Source organism: Sapajus apella, unplaced genomic scaffold (assembly GCF_009761245.1).
Source record: "Sapajus apella isolate SASKATOON/1434 unplaced genomic scaffold, GSC_monkey_1.0 scaffold41, whole genome shotgun sequence".
NCBI lineage: Eukaryota > Metazoa > Chordata > Mammalia > Primates > Cebidae > Sapajus > Sapajus apella.
In genome coordinates this window covers 14,600,805-14,625,106 of record NW_022436981.1, presented here as the reverse complement: position 1 = coordinate 14,625,106, position 24,302 = coordinate 14,600,805, and the positions used below count along the sequence as shown (strand labels likewise).

Here is a 24,302-nt window from a genome sequence, read left to right as displayed (position 1 = left end):
TGCCATGCTGTATATTTATGTTCTGATTCCTTTCTTTTTCTTAAGTTTCCTTTTGTGATGATTTTAGATTCACATGTAGCTCTTTTTTTTTTTTTTTTTTGAGACGGAGTTTCGCCCTTGTTACCCAGGCTGGAGTGCAATGGTGCGATCTCGGCTCACCGCAACCTCTGCCTCCCGGGTTCAGGCAATTCTCCTGCCTCAGCCTCCTGAGTCGCTGGGATTACAGGCACACGCCACCATGCCCAGCTAATTTTTTGTAGTTTTAGTAGAGAGGGGGTTTCACCGTGTTGACCAGGATGGTCTCCATCTCTTGACCTCGTGATCCACCGGCCTCCGCCTCCCAAAGTGCTGGGATTACAGGCGTGAGCCACCGCGCCCGGCCCTCACATGTAGTTCTAATAGCAATAGTACTTCTGGCCAGGTGTGATCAGCAGTTTGGGAAGCCCAGATAGGCAGATCACCTGAGGCCAGAAGTTGGAGACCAGCCTGGCCAACATGGTGAAACCCTATCTCTACTAAAAATACAAAAAATTTAGGGGAGGGGAGAAAGAAAGAAAGAGAGAGAGAAAGAGGAAGGAAGGAAGGAAGGAATAGAAAGAGAAAGAAAGAATGAAAGAACAAAAGAAAAGAAAGAAAGAAAGGAAAGAAAGAGAGAAGGAAGGAAGGAAGGAAAGAAAGAAAGAGTAGTACTGTAGTACTTCTGGATTGACAGTATGAGGAGTTCCACTGGCCTGTTCCCATGTGAAACTGATAAAAAATATTTTTAAAAATCACTTAAAGCCTATGGAAATAGTCCTAACAGGAAACAGGAAATGAAACATATACCAAAGAAAATCTGAAAATTCGGTAAGAAAAAAAAGAGTCTGTAGTATATAAACCAAGAGCACTTGCTCCCACCCACTTTCCAGCTCAGCAAGACAGGCTTCACTCTAGGCTGCTATATATCAAGAACACAGGCCCCCTCTCCACCTTATCGCCCTTCCTCAACTTCCACATGGAGGGCCCTCTTCCTGTAAAGAGCAAAACATCATTGTTTCTCATCCTGTCCTCAGCTACCTATTGCTGAAGCTAAGCATTAGGCTAGTGTATTTGAGAGGTAGGGGCCCTCCTCTTCCACTGGAACAGAGGCTCTACCTTCAACTCAGCACATAGAGAATACTGAGGGCCTTAGGACCCTTGCCCAACCTGGAAAAATGATGGTTCCATTCCTTACCAGGAAAGGAAAGGCAAGAGGACCTCAGGCTGCTGCTGTCAATCCTTTACCAAGCAGTCAGCTTCTAGAGCTCACCAAAAGAGAAGTTTAACATTGTTCCCACTTGCAACTGCAAGCGCTCACTTAGATTCAAAGACACAAATAAATTGAAAGTAAAAGAATGGAAAAAGACAACATCATGCAAACAGTAACCACAAGAAAGCTGGAGTGACAATACTAATGTGAGATTAAATAGGCTTTAAAACCAAAGAAGTTACTAGAAATGAAGAGAATTTTTATTTTATTTTATTTATTTTGAAACGGGGTCTCTCACTCTGCTGCAGGGCAGTGGCACAATCTTGGCTCACTGCAACCTCTGCCTCCTGGGCTCAAGCCTCTATCCTCCCACCTCAGTCTCCAAAGTCACTGAGACTACAAGTGCATACCACTTGGCCCAGCTAATTTTTGAATATTTTTTGGCAGATATGGAGTTTTGCCATGTTGCCCAGGCTGGTTTCAAATTCCTGAGCTCAAGCAATCTGCCTACCTTGGCCTCCCAAAATGATGGAATTACAGGCGTGAGCCACCAGACCTAGCTGAGAGTCATTTTGTAATAATAAAACAATTAGCTCATCAGGAAGATACACTAATTTGCACTTAGGGCACTAAAGTACATGACACAAGGACTGACAGGAAGTAAGGAAGAAACAGATAATTCAACAATCATAGTTGAAGACTTTAATAACTTACTCTCAGTATAGATGGCAGCTCAACTAGGAAACAGAAAACAAACAACATAATAAACTAACTAGAACTAATAGACATCTACAGAACACTCCACCTAGCAACACAATATACATTGTCCTCGAATGCACATGGAACGTTCTCCAGGACAGATCATATGCTAGACCATAAAACAACAAATTTTAAAACATAAAATCATACAGAATAGATTCTTTGACCAAAAGGGAATGAACTTAGAAATCAATACCAGGAAAGAGTTTGGGAAGTTCACAAATATGTAGAAATTAAATAACATACTTCTAAATAACCAATGGCTCAAAGAAGAAAGCAAAAGAAGAATAAAAATATTTTGAGATGAATGAAAATAAAGACATAACAAAACTGATGACACGCAGCTAAAGCAGCACTTAGAGAAAAATTTATAACTGCCTATATTAAGCATGACAAAACTATGTGAATATACATATTAATTAGCTTCATTTAGCCTTTCTACAACATATGTATTTCAAATGTATTGTACACCATAAATACATGCAATCTTTGTCAATTTAAAAAATAAATAATTATTTTAAAAGACAAAAGATCTTGAGGCTGGGTGCGGTGGCTTACGCCTATAATCCCAGCACTTTGGGAGGTCAAGGTAGATGGATTGCTTGAGCTCAGGAGTTCAAAACCACTTTGGACAACATAGTGAAACCCTGTCTCTACCAAAAAAAATACAAAAATTAGTCAGGCATGATGGTGCATGCCTGTAGTCCCAGCTATTCAGGAGGTTGAGGTGGGAGGATCATTTGAGCCCAAGAGGTTGAGGTTGTACTGAGCCGAGATTGCGCCACTGCACTCTAGCCTGGGCAACAGAGAGAGACCCTGTCTTAATAATAAATAAATACATAAATAAAAGACAGAAGGTCTCTAATCAATAAGCTAACATTCCAATAACCCTGGAGGAGGTGGGGAACAGAAAACTAAACCCAAAGCAAACAGGAGGAAGAGGATAGTAGAGAATACAGCAAAATTTAATAAAATAGAGAATAGGAAAGTAACAGAGAAAATCAATGATATCAAAAGCTGGCTCTTTAAAAAGATCAATATATAGACAAAACTTTTTTTTTTTTTTTTTTTTTTTTTTTGAGACGGAGTTTCGCTCTTGTTACCCAGGCTGGAGTGCAACGGCGCGATCTCGGCTCACCGCAACCTCTGCCTCCCGGGTTCAGGCAATTCTCCTGCCCTAGCCTCCTGAGTCGCTGGGATTGCAGGCACGCGCCACCATGCCCAGCTAATTTTTTGTATTTTTAGTAGAGACGGGGTTTCACCATGTTGACCAGGATGGTCTCGATCTCTTGACATCGTGATCCACCAGCCTCGGCCTCCCACAGTGCTGGGATTACAGGCTTGAGCCACCGCGCCCGGCCTATAGACAAAACTTTATCTTAGATTGACCAAGAAGAAAAGAAGGCTGAAATTACTAGATCAGACATGTAAGAGGATTTATTTCTACCAACCTTGCAGAAATAAAAAAGGTTATAAAATATACAATGAACAACTATACACCAACAATTAGAAAACTTAGACAAGATGGACAAACTCCTAGAAAGACACAAACCACAAAAACTGACTCAAGAAGAAATAGAAACTTTCATAGAACTATCACAAGTAGAGATTCTATCAGTAATCAAAAACTTACCCATGAAGAAAAGCTCAGGTCCAGGTGGCTTCACTAATAAATTCTACCAAACATGTAACAAAAAATTAATACAAATTCTTCACAAGCTTCTCCAAAAAGCAGAAAAGCAGAAATATTTCCCAATTTTCTTTTATTGTGATATCCTTTTCTGGTTTTGGAAGTAATGTAATACTGACTTCATTTTAATGAAGTCATTATATTTCAAAACATCATACTGTACACCATAAATATATGCAATTTATTAATTTATGTATAAAATAAAGTCAATATTACACTAATGACAAAACTAGAAAATGATACCACAAAAAAAAGAAAATTACAAACTAATATCTCTTCTAAACATGGACATGAAAATCCTCAGCAAAATACTACGAAACCAAATGCAGCAATACATACAAAACATTATAAGCCATGACCAAGTGAGAATTTTCCCAGGAATGCAAGGCTGGTTTAGCATCCAAAAATCAATTAACGTAATACATTCTATCAATTAAAAATTAAAATTGCATGATCATCTTAATAGATGCGGATAAAGTATTTGACAAACTCCAACACCATTTCATGATCAAAACAGTCAATAAACTAGAAAGAGAAGGAAACTTCCTCAACCTGATAAAGGACATCTGTGAAAAATCCACAGCTACCATCATATTTAATAAGTAAATGCCTTCCTCCAGGATCAGGAAGAAGGCAAATATGTCCTGATTCTTCTATTCAACATTGGAGGTTCTAGAAAGGGCAATTAGGCACTAAGAAGATATAAAAGGCAGTGGGGCGCAGTGGCTCACGCCTGTAATCCCAGCGCTTTGGGAGGCCAAAGTGGGTGGATCACCTGAGGTCAGGAGTTTGAGAGCAGCCTGGCCAAAATGGTGAAAACCTGTCTCTACTAAAAATACAAAAAGAATTAGCCAGGTGTGGTGGTGGGTGCCTGTAATCCCAGCTACTTGTGAGGCTGAAACAAGAGAATCACTTGAACCTGGGAGGCTGAGGTTGCAGTGAACCGAGATCACGCCATTGCTTTCCAGCCTGGGCAACAAGAATGAGACTCCGTCTCAAAAAATAACAAAGAAAAGATATGAAAAGCAACCATATTTAAAAGGAAAAAGTAAAACTATTCACATAAGACCTAAAAACAAGCTTCACAAGGCTGCAGGATACAAGACTAATATATGAAAATTGGCAGGGTGTAGTGGCTCACGCCTGTAATAGCAGCACTTTGGGAGGCTAAGGCAGGTAGATCACTTGAGGTCAGGAGTTCAAGACCAGCCTTGAACTCATGGTGAACTCCCATCTCTACTAAAAATACAAAAATTAGGCAGGTGCGGTGGCATGTGCCTGTAACCCCAGCTACTGAGGAGGCTGAGGCAGGAGAATTGCTTGAACCCTGGAGGCTGAGGTTGCAATGGGCCAAGATTGTGCCATTCTTCTCCAGCCCAGGCAACAGAGTGAGACGCTGTGTCCAAAGGAAAAAAAAAAAGACTAATATATGAAAATCAGACGTATTTCTATACAGTCACAATAAATAATCCAGAAGTGAAATTAAGAAAACAATATCATTTTTAATAGCATCAACATAAATTTAAGAAAAACGCTAAATTTATACTCTGAAAAACTACAAAACATTGTTGAAAGAAATTAAAGATCTAAATAACTGGAAAAACATCTTATGCTCATGTGTCAGAGGATTTAACATCATTATACGACAATATTCTCCACAATGATCTACAAATTCAGTGTCATCCCTATCCAAATCCCTATCAGAATAACTTCTTCATAGATATTGACAAACTGGTTCTAAAATTTATATGGAACTGAAGGGGACCCAGAATAAAGATAAAGTTGGAGGACTCACCAGTTTTAAACCTTACTACAAAGCAATGGCAACCAAAACAGTGGTATTGACACAAGGACAGACATATACATCAATGTAATATAACTGACAGTCTAGATATAAATCCATACATCCATGGTCAACTCATTTTTAGCAAGGATACCAAGACTGTCCAATGGGAAACAATAGTCTTTTCAACAAATGATGCTGGGAAAGCTGGACAGCCATACGCAAATGAATGAAGCTGGACCTTAGCTCACACCATATACAAAATTATCTCAAAATGGATCAAGGATCTAAATGTAAGGGGTGAAAACTATAAAATAAAACTCTTGAGAAAATGTAGAGGTACATCTTCATGACATTGAATTTGGGAAATAATTTTTAGATAGGATGCCAAAAGCACAAGCAACTAAAGAATAAATAAATTCCACTTCATCAAGTTTTAAAACTTCTGTGCTACCAGGTACAGTGGCTCATGCCTGCAATCCCAAAATTTTGGGAGGCCAACGCAGGCAGATTGCTTGTGTGTAGGATTCAAGACCAGCCTGGGCAACATGGTGAAACCCTGTCTCTACAAAAAATACAAAAATTAGCCAGGCATGGTGGTGCACACTTGTAGTCCCACCTACTCAAGAAGCTGAGGTGAGATGATAACCTGAGCCTGGGGAGGTCAAGGCTGGAGTGAGCTATGATCGTGCCACTGCACTACAGCCTGGGTGGCAAAGTGAGTCTCTGTATCAAAAACGAAACAAAAAAAAGCAAAGAAAAAAAACTTCTGTTCTTCAAAGGATACTATCAATAAAGAGAAAAGACAATGGAGACATTATATACGTAATAAGAGACTTTTATCCAGAATATAAATAACCCTAACAACTCAATAATAAAAAGACAACCCAATTTAAAAATGGGCAAATTATCTGAATAGATATTTCTGTACAGAAGATATACAAATAGCCAATAAGCACATGGAAATATGTTCAATATCATTAGTCACCAGGTAAATGCAAATCAAAACCACTATGAAATATCACTTCACAACCACAAGGATAGCTAGAATTTAAAAATCAGGTAATAACTGGAGTTGACAAGAATGTGGAGAAATAGTAAACCTAACACACTGCTGGTGGCAATATAAAAGGGTGCAGCCATTGTGGAATGCCGTTTGGCAGTTCCTCAACTGATTAAACATAGAGTTACCATATGACCTAGCAATCCCACTCTAGATATATACATGTTCACTCAAAAATTGGTCTGTGAATATTTATTACAGCATTATTTCATAATAGCCAGTAGGTGGAAACAACTCAAATGTCCATTAACTGACGAATAGGTAAATAAAATGTTGTATGTTCAGCCACAATGGGTATTATTCAGCCTTAAAAAAGAATGAAGCTTTGGGAGGCCGAGGCAGGTGGATCACCTGAGGTCAGGAGTTCGAGACCAGCCTGGACAATGTGGGAAAACCCTGTCTCTACTGAAAATACAAAAAATTAGCTGGGCGTGGTGGTGCATTCCTGTAATCCCAGCTATTGGAGAGGCTGAGGTAGGAGAATTGCTTGAACCTGAGAGGCAGAGTTTGCAGTGAGCTAACATCACACCATTGTACTCCAGCATGGGCAACAAGAGTGAAACTCCATCTCAAAAAAAAAAAAAAAAAAAAAAAAGGAATGAAGGGCTGATGCATAGATACAACACGGATGAACCTTCAAAACATGGTAAGTAAAATAAGCCAGTCACAAATACCATATATTATATGATTCCATTCTCATTAAATATCCAGAAGAGGGAAATCTACATAAACAGAAAATAGATTAGTGGTTGCTTACGGTTGTGGAGGGTTACATAAGAATAGGAGGATGATAGCTAACATGTACAAGGTTTCATTTTGTGGTGATAAAAAAATGTTGCAAAATTGACTGTGGTGATAGCTGTACATATCTGTGAACATACTAAAAATGTTGGAAGCGTACACTTTAAATGGGTGAATGTGTGGTGTGTGAATCATATCGCAAAAAAAGTTTCAAAGAAAGAATTAAGACAGACTCCATATATCACTTTTCCAGTGGTGATAACATTACAAAACTATAGTAGTGTGTCACCACATATCCTAGCCAGGACGTTGATAGTGCTACAGTCAAAATACAGAACGTTTCTATCACCACAAAGATCTCTTCTGCTGTCCTTTTATAGCCATAACTTCTCTCCCAGCCCTGCCTTCTCCTTAATTCTTACCTACTACTAATGAGTTTTCCATTACTATTATTTTTGTCATTTCTATAATGCTATATGTGAGAAAACATTTTAAATAATCTATTTTCAAGGCATGATAAATCTACACACAGGAGCCAGCCTGCAGATGTAACAAAGAACACGGCACATGCTCCTAGAAAGTCATGATAAGTGAACAGAATGTAGAGGGGTCAGCCCATCAAAGGGAAGAAGGTTTTGTTACTGTGAAATCAAAACTTAATTAGGGAAGGGGACAAAGGTATAACCTTATAATGGGGATAATGAAACTTAGGCGATGTCTGGGAAGATTGTAACCCCATAGTACTCGACCAATGAGGAACTAGGGGAGGGACTTGCAGGCTAGGAGATAAATTACCTGCTGTAGCTGCCCAGGTATGCCTGCCTACCAGACATCACGTCTTGCAAGATCACTATTACAAGTCGCACTTTTGCTGTTCTTCATGCCTCTGAGTCCATTCTTTGGGTTTGAATAGGTGAGCGGGTTTCTCACATTATATAACTGGAATAATACAGTACGTGACCTTTTGGGGATGGCTTTTTTTCACTCAGAATAATTTTCTGGAGATTCTTCCAGGTTATTTCATATATCAATAGATTTTTGGTTTCCCAAGCATGTTTTTTTTTTTTTTTTTGAGACGGAGTTTCACTCTTGTTACCCAGGCTGCAGAGCAATGGTGCGATCTCAGCTCACTGAAACCTCCGCCTCTTGGGTTCAGGCAATTCTCCTGCCTCAGCCTCCTGAGTAGCTGGGATTACAGGCAGGCGCCACCATGCCCAGCTAATTTTTTGTGTTTTTAGTAGAGACGGGGTTTCACCATGTTGACCAGGATGGTCTTGATCTCCTGACCTTGTGATCCACCCGCCTTGGCCTCCCAAAGTGCTGGGATTACAGGCGTGAGCCGCCCACCGCGCCCGGCTGGTTGTTTGTTTTTAATTGCTGAGTAGCATTCCATAGTATGGATGTACTACAGTTTAACTATTTACATGTTGAAGAACATCTAAGTTGTTTCTAGCTTTTGACTATTACAAAGCTGCTATGAACTTTCACGTACAGGTTTTTCCATGAGCATAGATTTCATTTCTCTGGGAGAAATACCCAAGACTGCAATTCCTGGGTCACAGAGTTTAACATGTTTACTTTTTAAAGAAACTGCCAAACTGTTTTCCAAAGTTGCCACACCATTTTACATGCCTGCCAGCAATGTATGAATGATCAAATCTCTCCACATCCTGGCCAGCATTTGGTGTTGTCATTATTTTTTATTTTAGCCATTCTGATAAGTGTGTAGTGATAGTTCATTGCAGGTTTAATTTTTATTTCCCTAATAGTAAGTGATACTAAGTTTTCATGTAATTATATGCCACTTGTATATCCTATGTGTTGAAATGTCTCTTCATATCTTTTGCCTATTTTCTAATTGGATTGCTTTTTTAAAATTTTATTTATTTGAGACAAGGTCTCGCTCTGTCACCCAGGCTGGACTGCCATGGTGTGATCATAGCTCACTGCAGCCTCGATTTCCTGGGCTCAAACAATCCTCCCACCTTAGCCTTCTGGGTAGCTGGCACCACATATGCAAACCACCACTCCCACATATTTAAAATAAAAATGTAATAGAGATGAGGTCTCACTGTGTTTCTCAGGCTGGTCTTGAACTCCTGGGGTCAACTAATCCTCTTATCTCAGCCTCCTAAAGCATTGGAGTTACAAGCATGATCAACCACAACCATCCTGGATTGCTTTTTTGCAATTGAGTTTGAGAGCTCTTTATATATTCTAGATATTAGTCCCTTATCACATATGTGGTTTGGAAATATTTTCTCCCAGTAAACAGCTTGTCTTTCATCCTCTCAACAGTGTATTTCACAGAGTAAAACTTTTAATGTTCAATTTATCCATGTTTCCTTTATTATCATGCCTTTGGTGTCAGCTCTAAGAATTCTGCTACTCTTAGATCTCAAAGATTTTTCTCCTGTTTTTTTCTAGAAGATTTATAGTTTTACATTTTACACTTCAGTCTGCAATCCATTTTGAGTTAACTTTTTATAAGATGTGACGCTGACATTCATTTTTCTTTTTTACTATGGATGTTCACGTTCTCCAACAGTATTTGTTAAGAAGGCTGTCTTTCCTCTATTGGTTTTTGCACCTTTGTCAAAAATCAGGTGGACAGAGTCTGGAGGGGATCCACGATGGCCAATTAGGAGCAGCTCAGGATTGCAGCTCCCAGCGAAAGTGCAGAGGGTGAGTGGACGCCGCATTTCCAGATGGATTTTTATTGCCCACAGACCATGAGATTCCCAGATGGAGGAGCCCCACGGGTCGCCAGCGCGGCTGGTTTGGCTGGCACGGCTGTTTTCACTGGTGCAGCTGTTTTGCCAGCGCCCTGGTGTGGCAGTTCTCCGTACAAAATACATGGGTCTGGGCACTGCTTTAGCTGGCGATTGGAGCTCCTGGGAGACAGAGTCACCCATTAATCTGATTAAAAATGGGGCTGAAACAGGGAGCCAGGCCAAGAGATTCCTGGGCAAAAAAGCGCCACGAATCTCAGCACGGCTGTTTCAGCCAGTGCAGTGGGTCACCACATGGGAAATCACACAGATCCTAGCGCCTTTTCAACAAGCAACTGGAACATCTGGAAGACAGAGTCAACCGTTCAACTAAAAAAAGAAGAAAAAAGGGGCTCTGAGGCAGGGAGCCAGGTGATCAGGCTCGGCGGGTCCCACCCCCACAAAAAAACAGGAATTGGAAACGCTCTGGATTGAGAGTTTCACAGCAAGCACAGCTGAACCCGGGACAGTCTAGCTCTGTGGGGGAGTGGTGTCCACCATTACCGAGGCAATCCACCACTATAGAGGTAGTTTTCCATTGCTGAGGCAGTCCGCCTTTGCTGAGGCAGTCTGCCATTACAGAGAGAGTCTGCCATTATAGCAGTGGGCTACCATTGCCGAGGCAGTTCTAACTACACCCGTATAAACAGGACTGCAGGGAAGTTCACATGGCAGCTGGGCGGAGCCCACAGCAGCTCAGCAAAGCCTTGCAGGCAGACAGTGACTAGGCTGCCTCCTTGCTGGGCAGAGCAGCCCTGAAAAAAGCCAGCAGCACAGCAGAAACTCATAAATAAAGCCCTAACTCCCGAGGACAGAGCACCTGGGAAAAAAAAAGGGGGGGATTATGAGTTCTGCTGCAGCAGACTTAAACGTGCCTGCCCAGCAACTCTGAATAAACAACAGAGCTCACAGCTCAGCACTTGAGCTCCTATAAAGGACAGACTGTCTCCTCAAGCAGCTCCCTGACTCCCGTATATCCAAAGAGTCACCTCATAAAGCAGAGCTCAGACTGACATCTGGCAGGTATCCTTCTGGGACGAAGATAGCAGAAGAAGAAACTGGCAGCAACCCTTACTGTTCTGCAGCTGCTGCAGGTGATCCCTAGGCAAGCAGCGCCTGGAGTGGACCTTAGCAGTCCTACAGCAGAGGGGCCAGACTGTTAAAAGGAAAACTAAGAAACAGAAAGAAATAACTTCATTATCAACAAATTGGATGTCCACTCAGAGACCCAATCTAAAGTCAACAACTACAAAGATGACAGTTGGATAGATCCACAAAGATGGGAAGAAACCAGTGCAAAAAGGATGAAAACACCCAAAACCAGAACGCCTTTCCTCCTACAAGGGATCACAACTCCTCACCAGGAAGGGAACAAGGCTGGATGGAGTATGTAGTGTGATGAGTTGACAGAATCAGGCTTCAGAAGGTGGGTAATAAGAAACTTCTCGGAGCTAAAAGAACATGTTCTAACCCAATGCAAAGAAACTAAGAACCTTGAAAAAAGATTTCACAAAATGCTAATGAGAATAAACAACTTAGAGAGGAATATAAGCAAATTGATGGAGCTGAAAAACACGAGAACTTCACGAAGCATACAAAAGTTTCAACAGCCAAATTGACCAAGCAGAAGAAAGGATATCAGAGGTTGAAGATCAACTCAACGAAATAAAACGAGAAGGCAAGATTAGAGAAAAAAGGGTAAAAAGGAATAAACAAAGTCTCCAAGAAATATGGGCCTATGTGAAAAGATCTGCTCTACGTTTGATAGGTGTACCTGAATGTGATAGAGAGAATGAATTCAAGCTGGAAAATACTCTTCAAGATATTATCCAGGAAAACTTGCCCAATCTAGCAAGGCAGGCCAATATTCAAGTCCAGGAAATACAGAGAACACCACAAAGATATTCCTCAAGAAGAGCAACCCCAAGGCTCATAATAGTCAGATTCACCAGGGCGGAAATGAAGGAGAAAATGCTAAGGGCAGCCAGAGAGAAAAGTTGGGTTACCCACAAAGGGAAGCCCATCAGACTCACAGTAGATCTCTCAGCAGAAACCCTACAAGCCGGAAGAGAGTGGGGGCCAATATTAAACATCCTTAAAGGAAAGAACTTTCAACCCAGAATTACATATCCAGCCAAACTAAGCTTCATAAGTGAAGGAAAAATAAAATCCTTTGCAAACAACCGAGATTTCATCATCACCAGGCCTGCTTTACAAGAGCTCCTGAAAGAGGCACTAAACATACAAAGGAACAAGCAGTACCAGCTACTCCAAAAACATACCAAATGGTAAAGAGCATCAACACAATGAAGAAACTGCATCAACTAACGGGCAAAACAGCCAGCTAGCATCAAAATGGCAGGATCAAATTCACACATAACAATATTAACCCTAAATGTAAATGAGTTAAATGCCCCAATCAAAAGACACAGACTGGCAAACAGGATAAAAAGCCAAAACCCATCAGTGTGCTATATCCAGGAAACCCCTCTCACATGCAAGGATACACAAAGGCTCAAAATAAAGGGATGGAGGAAGATTTATGAAGCAAATGGAGAGCAAAAAAAAAAAAAAATAGCAGGAGTTGCAATTCTCATCTCTGATAAAATAGAGTTTAAACCAACAAAGGTCAAAAGAAACAAAGAAGGACATTACATAATGGTAAAAGGATCAATGCAACAAGAAGACCTAACAATCCTAAATACATACGCACCCAATACAGGAGCAACTAGATACATAAGGCAAGTTCTTAATGACTTACAAAGGGACTTAGACTCCCACACAATAATAGTGGGAGACTTTAACACCCCATTGTCAGTATTAGACAAATCAACGAGACAGAAAATCAACAAGCATATTCAGGACTTGAACTCAGACCTGGACCAAGCAAACCCAATAGACATTGACAGAACTCTCCACCCCAAATGCACAGAATATACATTCTTCTCAGCACCACATCGCACCTACTCTAAAACTGACCACATAATTGGAAGTAAATCACTCCTCAGCAAATGCAAAAGAATGGAAATCATAACAAACAGTCTCTCAGACCAAAGTGCAATCAAGTTAGAACTCAGAATTCAGAAACTAACTCAGAACCGCACAGCTTCATGGAAGCTGAACAACTGGCTCTTGAATGTTGACTGGATAAACAATGAAATGAAGGCAGAAATAAAGATGTTCTTGGAAACCAATGAGAACAAAGACACAACAAACCAGAATCTCTGGGACACATTTAAAGCAGTCTCTAGAGGAAAATATATAGCAATAAACACCCACATGAGAAGCGAGAGATCTGAAATCAACACCCTATCGTCAAAATTGAAAGAGCTAGAGGAGCAAGACCAAAAAAACTCAAAACCTAGCAGAAGGCAAGAAATAACTAAGATCAGAGCAGAACCGAGGGAGACAGAGACACAAAAAACCCTTCAAAAAATCAATAAATTCAGGAGCTGGTTTTTCAAAATGATCAACAAAATAGACCACTAGCCAGATTAATAAAAAAGAAAAGAGAGAATAATCAAATAGATGCAATAAAAAATGATAAAGGGGATATCACCACAGATTCCACAGAAATACAAACCATCATCAGAGATTATTACAAACAACTGTATGCACATAAACTAGTAAACCTGGAAGAAATGGATAAATTCCTGTACGCTTATATCCACCCAAGCCTAAATCAGGAAGAAGTCAAAACCCTGAATAGACCAATAACAAGGTCTGAAGTTGAGGCAGCAATTAAGAGCCTACCACCCAAAAAAATCCCAGGTCCAGATGGGTTCACAGCCGAATTCTACCAGATGTACAAAGAGGAGCTGGTACCATTCCTTCTGAAACTATTCCAAACAATACAAAAAGAGGGAATCCTTCCCAAATCATTTTATGAGACCAACATCATCCTGATACCAAACCCAGCAGAGACTCAGCAAGAAAAGAAAACTTCAGGCCAATATCCATGATGAACATAGATGCAAAAATTTTCAATAAAATACTGACAAATCGATTGCAACAGCACATCAAAAAGCTTATCCACCATGATGAAGTAGGATTCATCCTGGGGATGCAAGGCTGGTTCAACATACGCAAGTCTATAAATCTAACTCACCACATAAACAGAACCAAAGACAAAAACCACATGATTATCTCAATTGATGCAGAGAGAAGGCCTTTGACAAAATTCAACAGCTCTTTATGCTAAAAACTCTCAATAAACTAGGTATTGACGAAACGTATCTCAAAATAATAAAAGCTATTTATGACAAACCAACAGCCCATATCATACTGAATGGGCAAAAACTGGAAGCATTCCCTTTGAAATCTGGCACTAGACAAGGATGCCCTCTCTCACCACTCTTATTCAATATAGTATTGGAAGTTCTAGCCAGAACAATCAGGCAAGAAAAAGAAATAAAGAGTATTCAAATAGGAAAGGAGGAAGTCAAATTGTCTCTATTTGCAGATGACATGCTTGTATATTTACAAGACCCCATCATCTCAGCCCAAAATCTTCTTAAACTGATAAGCAACTTCAGCAAAGTCTCAGGATACAAAATCAATGTGCAGAAGTCACAAGCATTCCTATACACCAATAACAGACTTAAAGAGAGCCAAATCAAGAACGAACTGCTATTCACAATTGCTACCAAGAGAATAAAATACCTAGGAATACAACTAACAAGGAACGTAAAGGACCTCTTCACGGAGAACTACAAACCACTGCTCAACAAAATAAGAGAAGACACAAACAGATGGAGAAACAGTCCATGTTCATGGTTAGGAAGAATCAATATCGTGAAAATGGCCATACTGCCCAAAGTAATTTATAGATTCAACGCTATCCCCATCAAGCTACCAATGACGTTCTTCACAGAACTGGAAAAAAACCATCTTAAACTTCATATGGAACCAAAAGAGAGCCTGCATAGCCAAGTCAATTCTAAGCAAAAAGAATAAAGTGGGAGGCTTCACATTACCGGACTTCAAACTATACTACAAGGCTACAGTAATCAAAACAGCATGCTACTGGTACCAAAACAGATATATAGACCAATGGAGCAGAACAGAGGCCTTGGAGGCAACACCACACATCTACAACCATCCAATCTTTGACAAACCTGACAAAAACAAGCAATGGGGAAAGGATTCCCTGTTTAATAAATGGTGTTGGGAAAACTGGCTAGCAGTGTGCAGAAAGCAGAAACTGGACCCCTTCCTGACACCTCACACTAAAATTAACTCCAGATGGATTAAAGACTTAAACATAAGACCTAACACCATAAAAACCCTAGAAGAAAATCTAGGCAAAACCATTCAGAACATAGGCGTAGGCAAGGACTTCATGACCAAAGCACCAAAAGCATTGGCCACAAAAGCCAAAATAGACAAATGGGACCTAATCAAACTCCACAGCTTCTGCACAGCAAAAGAAACAGTCATTAGAGTGAATCGTCAACCAATAGAATGGGAAAAACTTTTTGCAGTCTACCCATCTGACAAAGGGCTGATATCTAGAATCTACAAAGAACTGAAACAGATTTACAAGAAGAAAACAAACAAGCCCATTCAAAAGTGGGCAAAGGATATGAACAGACACTTTACAAAAGAAGACATACATGAGGCCAACAAACATATGAAAAAATGCTCATCATCACTGGTTATTAAAGAAATGCAAATAAAAACTACATTGAGATACCATCTCACGCCAGTTAGAATGGCGATCTTCAAACAATCTGGAGACACCAGATGCTGGAGAGGATGTGGAGAAATAGGAACACTTTTACACAGTCGTAAATAGTGTAAATTAGTTCAACCATTGTGTAAGACAGTGTGGCGATTCCTCAAGGACCTAGAAATAGAAATTCCATTTGACCCAGCAATCCCATTACTGGGTATATATCCAAAGGATTATAAATCGTTCTACTATAAGGACACGTGCACACGAATGTTCACTTCAGCACTGTTTACAATAGCAAAGACCTGGAACCAACCCAAATGCCCATTGATAATAGACTGGACAGAGAAAATGTGGCACATATACACCATGGAATATTATGCAGCCATCAAAAATGATGAGTTCGTGTCCTTTGTAGGGACATGGATGAACCTGGAAACCATCATTCTCAGCAAACTGACACAAGAACAGGAAATCAAACACCACATGTTTTCACTCATAGGTGGGTGTTGAACAATGAGAACACATGGACACAGGGAGGGGAGCATCACACACTGGGGTCTGTTGGGGGGAAATAGGGGAGGGACAGTGGGGGTTGGGGAGCTGGGGAGAGATAGCATGGGGAGAAATGCCAGATATAGGTGATGGGGAAGAAGGCAGCAAATCACACTGCCATGTGTGTACCTATGCAACAATCTTGCATGTTCTTCACATGTACCCCAAAACCTAAAATGCAATTTAAAAAAAAAAAGAAAAAAAATCAGGTGGACATACTTGTATGGGTCTATTTCTGGGTTTTATATTGTGTTTAACTGATCTCTATATCTATATCCCCACAATACCACACAGTCTTGAGTACTGTAGCTATATGATGTCTTGAAATTGAATAGATTGCTTACTCCCTCTATATTCTTCTCTTTTAAAATTGCTTCTGGCCAAGGTCACTGGAAAATCGTCACATTGTACACTTACAACTCATATTTCTTGTATGTGTATTTCAAGAAAAATTTGTAAATAAATAAAGCAGCTTTAAATAGACATATGCACTCACTTTTAAGATACATTCTTACCAAAAAGAAGCAAAGTTCAGAAGTGTATATAAAAGCTTACCATTTGTGAAAAATTTATGTATATTGTTATATATATAATATATACAATCTGGAAATATACAAAGGAAAGTGATAGGAGTGGTTTTCTCTAGTGAGTGTCTGGGGTAGAGATGAGGGACAAACTATTTTCAATGTGTAACCATTTGGATTTTTTACTTTTTTTAAAGACAGGGTCTCACTCTGCTACCTAGGCTGGAATGCAGTGGTGCCATCAGAGGTCACTGTAACCCCAAACTCCTAGGCTCAAGTGATCCTTCCACCTCAGCCTCCAGAATAGCTGGGGCTATAGGCATGTGCTACCAAAGCCACCTAATTTAAAAAAAAAAAAAAAAAAAAAAAGATTTTGTCAAGACAGGGTCTTGCTATGATGCCCAGGCTGATCTGGCATTCCTGGCCTCAAGAGATCCTCCTGCCTCCATCTCCCAAAGTTCTGGGATTGCAAGCATGAGCCACCATGCCTGGCCTACATTTTAAAAATACTTCACTATGTGCAAGTATTACCGATTCAAAATTAATTAGTTAAAATAATTACTTTTTACTAGCCAGCTGGGAGCCAAAATAATTTTATCATTACATGAAAATTACTCTGAATTATTCACGGGTGTTATACTCAGATCCTATAACATACCCAATTTATTCTTTAGATTTAGTTACATTAAACAGGTTTATTGCATAACTGAGTCTGACATGACCAGAAGCAGCAGATTAGTAGAGATGGGGGAGATTTACTGGAAGCAAGTATACTCAAAGTTGCAGGAAAAGATAACAGCTGGAAAATTCAGGGTAGAAAACAAATATTTGAAACAGAGAAGTAACACAGTCAGGACTGTTTGGTACAGGAGCAAACAGTCCCACCTATTCAATAACTTTTGAATTTATGATACAGTAATCACTGTTCACAAGTTCAGCTTAATTCATACTAATAGAATAAAATAATGCCAAGTAGATTTTTTTAAATCATGGGTTACAGTCTCCACACTAGTGTGATCATAAAATGGAATCATATAGAAAGCAAATGAACCTGAAAGTGGTACCAGGAATTTGTGCCACATAATTCCAAAGATATAGAATCTCTTCTTGTTTGTTTCCTTTCCTCTTCTTTTTGCCTCTGGATCCTGCCACTTTTAAATCCAAGTGTCCATTTTTTTTTTTCCTCTGAGGATAGAGCTTGATTGACTACCACAAAGGTCCCAGATATTAGAATCTCAAATAACTGTTTTCTTTTCATGAGTGTATTATGAGAGTTGTATGTGTGAGAGAAATTGTGTGTGTACTTCCTGGGACATTCTAGCTTAAAGCAGCAAAAGCAAAACACAAGTCAGTAGGAAACTTGTTTAAAGAATGTCTTATATGCAGTCAACAAGTATCAGACATAACAACCCTAAAGACATTCCTATTCAAGTGAAGGATAAAATAAACATATTTATAACCACTACTTCTGAAGTCCACTATTTCTCAAGTAATAAGCAATGCCATGAGATAAGAAAAAGAATACTAGTCAAAAATATTAGAAGAGAAGGTAAAATGATCATTATTTGGAAAAGAAACTTCTTCCCCTACCCAAAAAACATACTTAAATCAAAAAAGTAATTTGGACATTTAAAAAGAAATACATAAATATATTTTTTCTATAAAGCAATAGTCAAAAATAAAAATAAAATAATGTCCCATTTATAGTAGCAACATGTAAAATATGAACATATAAAATACATAGAAATTAAATTAGTATGTAGGGCCTACATGAAAAAAATGCAAATATTTACTGAGGAGAAAGAAAAAGTATATGTTAAGCTGACCTTGTTCTTGGTTTGAAAAAATAAGTTTTATAAATATATAACTTCTCCCCAGATTTGAAAATTACTTAAATATAATTGTAATCAAAATCTTAAAGAGTATTTTAAGGGTGAAGGAGATTAGAGAAAACCAGTCAAAAATGACTGTAAAACTCTTCTGGACTAAGGTATGAAAACAGTCAAAATATTCCTGAAAAAGAATATTCAATAATGATTAACTATCAGATGTTATAATTTATCACAAATTTCTAACAATTAAGACACTGTAATGGCAGGATTAAAGCATGAATTTATTTCATTTCTCTCAACTTTTTATTTTGCTAAAATGAATACAAATAAATTATCAATTCCACAAAAGCAGCAGTAGCTTCTTTTGCTCACTTCATTGCTCACTCCTTATGTAGATTACCTTCCTCCTTATGTAGATAAGAGTGCTGCAGAGCTCGAACGGCAGAGATTGGCTTGTGTGGGTTAAAAGTCAGCATTTCCACCAGCAGATGTGCTCCCAACTCCTCCATCTCAATTACCACCGACTGCACTGGGTGGGGCCCTCTGGGGTGAAAGATTCCATGGGGCAGAGATACATCTCGAGGCCAGTCATTCTCTGGAGGCAGCCCAATCAGGTCAGAGATTTTGCCCAACTGGTCAGCTTCAGAGTTTCCACAGAAGAGAGGCTTTCAATGAAACATCTCAGCAAAGATACAGCCAACACTCCACACGTCCACAAGTGTTGCCTATGTGGACTGCAAAAGAACGTCAGGAGCTTGGTACCAGAGTGTAACAACCACGGGTGTAAGCGCCGTTTGGTAGCTGTAGATTCTGGCCAGGCCAAAGTCAGCCAGCTTGACTGTTCCACCACTTGTCACCAGAATGTTCTCTCGCTTTAGATCTCGGTGAACGATGCAACTGGCATGAAGAAAGTCTAGGCCCTAGCCGGGCGCGGTGGCTCAAGCCTGTAATCCCAGCACTTTGGGAGGCCGAGGCGGGTGGATCACGAGGTCAAGAGATCGAGACCATCCTGGTCAACATGGTGAAACCCCGTCTCTACTAAAAATACAAAATATTAGCTGGGCATGGTGGTGCATGCCTGTAATCCCAGCTACTCAGGAGGCTGAGGCAGGAGAATTGCCTGAACCCAGGAGGCGGAGGTTGTGGTGAGCCGAGATCGTGCCATTGCACTCCAGCCTGGGTAACATGAGTGAAACTCCGTCTCAAAAAAAAAGAAAAAAAAAAGAAAATCTAGGCCTTTTAGAAACTGGCATCAGATCCTTGATAGTATCGGCTGGCAAGCCTGGTGGGGGTGCCTTGTCCAGATACATCCTTAGATCTTGGTCTACATGCTCAAACACCAGGGTTACCTTGATCTCTCAGTCAGTTCGGGATGTGGCACAGACATCCATCAGCCGGACAACGTTGGGATGCTCAAAAGCCTCCAGTCGCCTCAGTAAGGCCACCTCACGAACTGTGCTGACGGGAAGGCCTCCTCCAACTCCTCCACTGGGGACTCTCACACTCTTGAGGGCCACAAAGTGGCCACTGTGGGGATCACGGGTCTTGCACACTGTCCCATAGGCACCAACACCAATTTCAGCCACTGGCTCATATCGAGAGGTAACCATTCTCAGATCAAGGGAGACCCTCATGCCAGGCCGGGGTGCTGTGGGGGTGGCCCGTTATCGGGGCCCCGGAGCCAGTTCCTGAGGCCCCATACACCCGAGCTCGGTCCCAGGCAGCTGGACGCAGATGGCCCGACCATAGACACAGGACGCAGGCTAGAGAGCTAGAATTTCTTTTTTTTTTTAAGATAGGAGCCTCAATGTTGCCTGCAGGCTGGAGCTGGAGTACAGTGTTGAGATCTAGGCTCACCGCAACCTCCACCTCCTGGGTTCAAGCAATTCTCCCACTTCAGCCTCCTGAGTAGCTGAGATTACAGGTGTGCACCACCACCCCTGGCTATTTTTTTTTAAGTAGAGACAGGGTTTCACCATGTTGGCCAGGCTGGTATTGAACTCCGTCTCAATTGATGCACCCATCTCAGCCTCCTGAAGTGTTGAGATTACAGGTGTGAGCCACCATACCCAGCCAGAAATTAGAATTTAATAGCTACAATTTTAAAAGGCTGGAAGTTATACATTGAAGGAAATTTCCTAGAAACTGAAAAAAGAAATATGGATGATATTCATGGTAGAGAAAAGATAAGACATGTATTCAATCCATAAGGATTGCTTGAGCCCAGGAGGTCGAGGCTGCAGTGAACTGTGATCATGCCACTGCACTCCAGCCTGAGTGACAGAGCAAGACCCCAACTCAAAAAAAAAAAAAAAACTCAACAGGCATTTTCATCAAATTCTAGTATATCAGATGAAAACATTGAAACAGCCTCGAGGAGTATAGAGAGACAGCTTTTGAATAAAATGAGAATCAGAGTTGCATTAGGCTTCTGATTACCAACACTGGATATACCTCTTTGTTATGAGCACATTGGTAGGTAACCTTACTCTCTTTCTCCTCCTCTGAGATAGCAAACAATGCAACAAAGAAAAATTAGGAACAAAATATAGAAGGTTTTTAAAAATTGCCCCATTTTTTCAGCAAGTAGGTCACATAAATTCTGCAGTAAAAAGGAAAAGCAATTAAAATTAAGAAAGTGCAAAGAGAATATAAAAGTCCCTTATGAATAGCACATCTGAGAGCATCAGTAAAACGATACTTCCCAAAAAGGAGGAACTTACCGAGAAATGCAAAATCTTCAACCCAAAAACCTAACAACTGAGTGAGTACAGAGCTGTGGAAGCTGAGCTTCACCAGAAGTCACGAGGATGGAATGCAGAGAGAAAAGCACAGAGAACAGAGGGCTCTAGCAGTATAGCTCAGAAAGGTCCAGCAAAAACATACTCCCTGAGGTGAAAGGTTCACATGAAGCTGCAGGTGCTGAAGGGCCTGGGGAGTGCAGGGCTGGTGACAGAAGCTCTTCCAGATTCATCTCGGATCAAAGAACCAGAGAGAGCAGGGATACACACAAAAAAATTTCCCAGAAAAGCCACACCTGTCAGAATCAGTGGTCTCTATGACAATAAAGAGAAGGCCTTTGGAACATTTATAAAGCCTGGAAGAAAACTCCGGGGCCTCCCACCATCCAGGAAACTGCACGCCTCTAAAATATATGTTCAAGAAATGCTATGGCACAGCATCAATATAAAGATGAGAAAAATTGTGAGAAAGCTGCAAAATTGACAAATGCATGAAAAACATTCACAAGAAAAATGTTGTTATAGAACAGATGAAAATGCTGACCATACATCTACCACAGAGTAAAATTCTTAATGAAATGTTCACGGGCAGAACTCATGCATTAGCTAAGGTTTGTTGGAGCGCTTTGGCTTCACTACCTTTGGATTGAAAATATCCTTCCCATTCAGAGAAGACAAAAATAATCATCAGTTTATTTTTATTTTATGACTTCCATTTTTCTTTTGATTCCATCTTTAACCTTTTCTAGAATTGGTTTGAGGTACGAATATAACAAATTTTTCTCATACATCAACTATATATTTTGTAAGGGGAAAATATGTATCCTCAAAGAAACCACTATGCATGCTTAATTGACTGGTAGAAATTCTCGGGTTTGATGCATCATTGTTAACTATATCAGCTTCTTCAGCAAGCCTGTTGCTCCCTTAGGAGAGCCCAGCAATGTTACTGATGTCTTAAACACTGCATGTCTCTGGGTGCTCACCGCCAAGGTTACAGATTCTCCCACAAAATCCAATGCTATATTTAGAACTCAAGGTGCTTTTTTTCAGGTACATATAGTATCTTAAAAAGCAATTTTTTTTTTAAAAGGGCTAATTCATAGTATTGTATTATAGTATTTGAAATATTTGTAAGTTATTTTAGGACTAGGGGTTTTTGCTTAAAAATAAAAATTGTTAATAATAGCTATTATTACTTAGAAATAACATAATCTGCCAAGTGGGGTGGCTCACGTCTATAATCCCAGCACTTTGGGAGGCTGAGGCAGGCGGATCACTTCAGGTTGGGAGTTTGAGACCAGCCTTACCAACATGGTGAAATCCTGTCTCAACTAAAAATACAAAAATTAACTGAGTGCAGTAGAGCGCGCCTGTAATCCAAGTTACTCAGGAGGCTGAGACAGAATAATTGCTTGAATGTGGGAGAAGGAGGTTGCAATGAGCAGAGATCATGCCACTGTACTCCAGCCTGGGAAACAGAGTGAGACTCCAACTCAAAAAAAAAAAAAAAAAAAAGGGAGAAAAGAAAAGAATCTATTTAGAGGATTCAAGCATACAAAAATGTTAAATTGTTTTACATTTATCTCATGTGATTTTAAAAATACTTTTATTGGGAAAATTTTAAACACAAAGTAAAGCCAGGCATGGTGGCAGGTGCCGATAGTCCCAGCTACTCGGGAGGCTGAGGTGAGGTGGGAGGATTGCTTGAGCCCAGGAGTTCTGGGCTGTAGTGTACTATGCCCAATCAGGTGTCCACACTAAGATCGGCATCAATATGGTGACCTCTCGGGAGTGGGGAACCACCAGGTTGCCTAGATGTGAGCCAGCCCAGGTCAGAAACAGAGCAGGTCAAAACTCCCAAGCTGATCAGTAGTGGAATTGTGCCTGTGAATAGCCACTGCACTCCAGCCTGGGCAACATAGCGAAACCCCCCATCTCTAAAAAAAAAAAGAAAAAAGAAAAAACAAGCCCCTCCCTCCCACACACACATAGTCAACAACCAGTTTAAAAAATTGTCCAAAATTCTTTCATTTTTCTGGTAATATTTGTTGATTATGTATTAAGCATCCAAGAATTTCTCAAGTCTGCTTTACCTCATTCAAGAATCCAAAAAACTAGAAGACGTAAGTCAGAGACAGAATAACTGTAAAACTTACTAATGGGTACCTTTCAAAAAATGACCAAAGTAATATCTCTTCACATTTATATATTTTTGTTAAATTTGCAAAAATTTTTTTTTGGAGATAGAGTGTCGCTCTTTAGCCCAGGCTGGAGTGAAGTGGTGCAATCTCAGCTCACTGCAACTTCCATCTCCTTGGTTCAAGCGATTCTCCTGCCTCATTCTCCCCAGTAGCTACAACTACAGGCACATGCCACCACACCCAGCTAATTTTTTGTATTTTAGTAGAGACTGTTTCGCCGTATTGCCTAGGTTGGTCTGGAACTCCTTAGCTCAGGTAATCCACCCGCCTTGGCCTTCCAAAGTGCTAGGATTACAAGATATGAGCCACCGCGCCCTGCCACAGAAATATTTTTACCATAATCAGTTAAGACTACTGTCTCTTTCCATTTCACCTGCACCTTCTGTGTACTTTCCCTTCCTGTTGTAACCATGTAGTGGCAGTAGACATTTCTGAGATCTTGTTAATGAGTGATTGGGATATATTTGTGTACTCTGAAATCTCTTCCATGTGTAAACTATTGCTGTCCATCTCAGCTGGGAAGTCTTCTAAGAATACTTTGGTCAATTGAAACAATATTTAAGAGCAGTCACTTCACAAAAAATTGAAATGCTCTGAAATCTTGTAGTTCAGATGAGATTCTTAAAAGAAGTTTCCCTGCCGGGCATGATGGCTTACGCCTGTAATCCCAGCACTTTGGGAGGCCAAGGTGGGCGGATCACGAGGTCAAAAGATCGAGACCATCCTGGCCAACATGG

General features: G+C 40.2%; 1 protein-coding gene and 1 pseudogene across 2 annotated transcripts in view; both read right to left on the bottom strand.

The window, feature by feature from the left end:
* Positions 1–24,302, bottom strand: part of ZNF451 (zinc finger protein 451) — a 121,651-nt gene that overhangs the window by 88,165 nt on the left and 9,184 nt on the right. The gene's annotated exons all lie outside the window — the stretch shown is intronic.
* Positions 18,988–20,439, bottom strand: LOC116565670 (annotated as a pseudogene).